This window comes from Corapipo altera, unplaced genomic scaffold (genome assembly GCF_003945725.1).
Source record: "Corapipo altera isolate COAL_440 unplaced genomic scaffold, ASM394572v1 95069, whole genome shotgun sequence".
NCBI classification, from domain to species: Eukaryota; Metazoa; Chordata; class Aves; order Passeriformes; family Pipridae; genus Corapipo; species Corapipo altera.
Genome location: NW_020886559.1, coordinates 1 through 4,850, shown reverse-complemented (window position 1 = coordinate 4,850; position 4,850 = coordinate 1). Strand labels below are relative to the sequence as shown.

Below are 4,850 nucleotides of genomic sequence, written 5' to 3'. Positions count from 1 at the left end.
TCCATATTGATCCATACTGGTCCTTACTGGTCCATACTGGTCCATACTGTCCCCGCAGGTTCTCGGAGTCGTGCTTTCTGGACACGGATGGCCAGGCCACCTGCGACGCCTGCGCCCCTGGATATGCCGGCCGGCGCTGCGAGAGGTGGGGGGGAGTCCCTGTAACCCCCACACCCCTCAGCCCCCCATCACCCCCCAGTCACGCCCCAATCACCCCCCAATCACCCCCAATCACCCCCCATCCCCACAGGTGTGCCCCAGGCTACGAGGGAGACCCCATCCAGCCAGGTGGCAAGTGCACCCCAATCGGTGAGTGGGGGGGCTGGTTGGGGGCATCCCCCCACCCTGTGGGTGGCCCCCACCCTCACCCTGCTGCCCACAGGTCAGGAGCTTGTCAAGTGTGATGCCCGCGGGGGCCAGGACGAGGCTGGTGGCACCTGTCGCTGCAAGGTGAGGGCAGGGGCTGGGGGGCAACGGGGGGCAACGAGGCAGTGGGGGTTGCCATCCCCCCAGCACCCAGTCTGCTCCCTGGGGTACCCAGTCTCATCCTCCTCCCCCAGCACCCATCGCACTCCCACCCCATGGCACCCAGCCCAACCTCCCAGTGGCACCCAGTCTGAACCCCCATAGCACCCAGTCACCCTGGGGCACCCGGTCTGACCCTCCCAGCACCCATCACACCCCCACCCCATGGTACCCAGCCCAACCCCCCATGGGATACACTACAATGCTCCCATAACACCCAGTCTGCTCCCTGGGGCACCCAGTCCCACCATCCCACCCACAGAACCCATGACAAACGCCTCCATAGCACCCAGCCTGATCTCCCATAACACCCAGTCTGACCCCCCAGCTCCCAGTCCAACCCCTCATAGCACCCAATCTGATCCCCCATAGCACCCAGTCCCACCATCCCATCCACAGCACCCATGATAAACCCCCTCATAGCACCCAGTCTGACCTCCTCATGACACCCAGTCTGACCCCCCCCCACCCCCCAGCCGAACCCCCCCGGCCCCCCCTCTGACCCCCAGCACCCATCCCACCCTCACCCCATGGCACCCCATCCACCCCCAGCGCCCAGCCCCGTGCCCCCCGCGCCCCCTCACTCTGCCCCCTCCCTGTGCCCGCAGCCCAACGTGCGGGGCCGGCTCTGTGACTCCTGTGCCGCGGGCACCTTCCACCTGAGCGCTGCCAACCCCGCGGGCTGCCTGCCCTGCTTCTGCATGGGGCTGTCCCGCTCCTGTGCCAGCTCCGCCTGGCACCGACACCAGGTACCGTGAGGGGCACGGGGGGGACGGGGCAGGCCAGGCCGTGCCAGGCCACAGTGTGCCGCACTGTGCCATGCTGTGCCATACTGTGCCATCCTGTACCGTGTCGTGACATGCCTCGGTGTGTCTTGCCATGTTGTGCCATGTTGGGCCATGCTGGGCCATACTGTGTCATACCAAGCCATGCCACGCCATTATGTGCCATGCTCTGCCATGCTATGTCACACCATGTGACATGCTGTGCCTTCTTGTGCCATGTCGTGCCATGTTGTGCCGTGCAGTGCCGTGCTGAGCCATACTGTGTCACACTAAGCCATGCCACACCATGTAGTGCCATGCTGGGCCATGCCATGTCAATGCCATGCCGTGTCGTGCCATGTCCCACCACGCCTTGCCATGCCATGCGATGATGGGCCGTGATCTGTCGTGTCGTGCCCTGTGGTGCCAGGCCATGCCCTGCCACACTGTGCTGTGCCATGCCATGTCGCACCTCGTCGTGCCACGTCATGGCATGATATGCCATGTTACACCATGCCATGTCATACCATGGTATGTCACGTTGTCCATGCCGTTACATACCATGCCATGCCATGCTGTGCCTTGACATACCATGTCATACTGTGCCATGTGGTGCCATCATACACCGTGCCAGGCTATGTCATGTCATGCCACTTCTTGCCATTATGTGGAATTACGTGCCACGCCATGCCCTGCCTGGACATGCCATGCCATGTCATACTATGCCACGTGGTGCTGTGCCATGCCGTGTAGTGCCATGTCATACCTGCCATGTAGCACTGTGCCGTGTAGTGCCATGCCATGCCAGGTAGTGTCATGTCATGCCACGCTGTGCCATGCCATGCCATGCCACGCCGTGCCCACCATGCTCCCTCCCCAGGTGCTGCTGACCTCGGAGGACTCTGCCCCGCTGCCCCTGGCCAACGTGTCGGGCACTCCCCTGCCAGGGGCTGTGCCCCGCTTCGTGTCCCCACGGGAGCTGCTCCTCGACACCTTCCGGGACCTGCCACGGGGTGTCCTGTACTGGGTGCTGCCACCACCCTTCGCTGGGGACAAGGTGACACTTCCGGGCCACCCTGAGCTCACTGTGTCCCCAGTGTCAGCTCAGGGACAGGGGGACACCCTGGGCCACACCAACCCTCAACGTGTCCCCAGTGCCAGCTCAGGGACAGGGTTACATCCCAAACCACCCTGAGCCCACCGCCACTCCAGGGGGGAAACAGGGTGACACTCCTGGGCCACACTGAGCCTTCAATGTCCCCAGTGCCAGCTCAGGGACAGGGTGACACCCTCGAGCCATGCAGAACTTCATGTCACCTGCTGCCGGGGGACAGGGGGACACCCCTGGGCTGACCTGAGCCCCACAGTGTCACCTGCTGCCACTCTGGGGGGACAGGGGGACACCCTCAAATCACACTGAGCCTTACCTTGTCCCCCAGCACTGCCTCAGGGGGGGCATGGGGTGACACCCCTGGGCCACCCTGAGCCTCATAACGTCCCCCTCTGCCAGCTCAGGGGGGGACAAGGTGACATCCCAGAGCTACCCTGAGCCTCACTGTGCCCACCCCGTTACTCCAGGATGGCAGGGTGACACCCCTGAGCTGACCTGAGCCCCACAGTGTCACCTGCTGCCACTGTGGGGGGACAGGGTGACCCCCCCAAACCACACTGTGCCTCAATGTCCCCTGCTGGCACTGGCTGCGGGGGGAGGGACCCCCGGCCACGCTGAGTGTCCCCGCAGGTGACGGCGTACGGGGGGGAGCTGCGGTACACGGTGACACACCGCGCCCCCCCCGGGGGCACCCCCGCCCCCCCGGCACCCCGACGTCCTGCTCCAGGGCAACGGGATCCTCCTGGAGCACTTCTCCAGTGCCACCCCCCCGGCCGGGGTCCCCACCGCCGTCACCGTGCCCATCCGAGAGGTGAGGGGGGGACACCCAGCAAGCGGGACATGGGGGGACACTGGGGGTTGGGGTGGGTTGGACTGGGTGCTATGGGGGGTCAGACTGGGTGCTCTGGAGCAGGGGTGAAATGGATGCCATGGAGAGGTGGGTTTGGGTGCCCCAGGCATCGGACTGGGTGTCATGGGGGGTTGGAGTGGATGTCACAGGGGACTGGGAGAGGTCCCATGGGGGTCAGATTGGGTGCCATGGGGCATGGGGTGGGCTGGGTGCATAGACTGGGTGCCCCAGGGGTCAGGCTGGGTGCCATGGGAGGTTGGACTGGGTGATTGGACTGGGTGCCATGGAAGGGTGGGATTGGGTGCCCCATGGATTGGACTGGGTGTCATGGTGGGGGTCAGACTGGGTGCGGGGGGTGGGTTGGACTGGGTGCTGTGGGAGGTCAGACTGGGTGCTCCAGGGAATTGGACTGGGTCTTCTGGGGGCCTGGAGTGGGTGCTAAGGGGCAGGATGTGGGAGGAGAGGGACTGGGTGCCCCAAGGGTCAGGCTGGGTGCCATGGGGCGTTGGACTGGGGGATTGGACCAGGCACCATGGAAGGGTGGGATTGGGTGCCCCATGGTTTGGACTGGGTGTCATGGTGGGGGTCAGACTGAGTGCCCCAGGGGATTGGAGTGGGTCCCATGGGGGCTGTACTGGGTGCCATGGGGCAGGGGTGGGCTGGGTGCTGGGAGATCAGACTGGGAACCCCTGGGATCAGACTGGGGACATAGGGGGTGGGACTGGGTGCCCCCAGGATCAGTCTGGGTGCCATGAGGGGGTCACCCTGGGTGCCCCCAGAATCAGTCTGGGTGCCATAGGGGGGTCACCCCGGGTACCTGGGGGGGTGGGGCTGTGTGCAGTGGGGGATGGCAGCACCTCCATCACCCCGGTGTGCCACAGGGCGCCTGGCGCCGCGCGGACAGGCACGATGCCACCCGCGAGCACCTGCTGATGGCCCTGGCCGACGTGGACCTGTTCATGATCCGGGCGTCCTACTCAGAGCAGCCAGAGGAGAGCAGGTGGGTACTCGGGGTGGGGGGCACGGGAGGGGGCGTGGAGGGTGGCAGGAGGGCGGTGGTGACGTGTCATCTGTCCCCGCAGCCTGGCCGATGTCAGCCTGGATGTGGCAGTGCCACACGTCACTGGCCGCCCGCCCGCGCTGGAGGTGGAGGACTGCGCCTGCCCGCCCGGGTACCGCGGGGCCTCCTGCCAGGTGAGACCCCCTGGGGCCCCTCAGCACCCTTGGGGGCCCCTCACTGCCCCGCTGAGCCGTGTCCCACCCCGCTGGCACCGTGTCCCCTCTAGGACTGTGACACCGGCTACACCCGCAGCAGCGCCGGGCTCTACCTGGGCACGTGTGAGCCGTGCCAGTGCCACGGCCACGCCAGCGAGTGCCACCCCGACACCGGCGTCTGCCAGGTGAGCTGGGGACACCCAGGGGACGGGCACCGCCATGGCGGGGACACCGGTGCCATCACCCCTTTGCTTCCCAGGGCTGCCGGGATCACACAGAGGGACCCCAGTGTGACAAGTGCCAGCCCGGCTACTACGGCGATGCCACCCGGGGCACCACGGGCGACTGCCGGCCCTGTCCCTGCCATGGGCCCCATGGGGACAGC

General features: G+C 66.1%; 1 long non-coding RNA gene across 1 annotated transcript; it reads left to right on the top strand.

Annotated features, from left to right (window-relative positions):
* The first annotated feature begins 4,392 nt into the window (after positions 1–4,392).
* LOC113941248 lies at positions 4,393–4,795 on the top strand. The gene is made up of 3 exons (XR_003525633.1): positions 4,393–4,444; positions 4,537–4,650; positions 4,725–4,795. It is a non-coding gene; the product is annotated as an uncharacterized LOC113941248 (long non-coding RNA).
* The last annotated feature ends 55 nt before the right edge of the window (positions 4,796–4,850 follow it).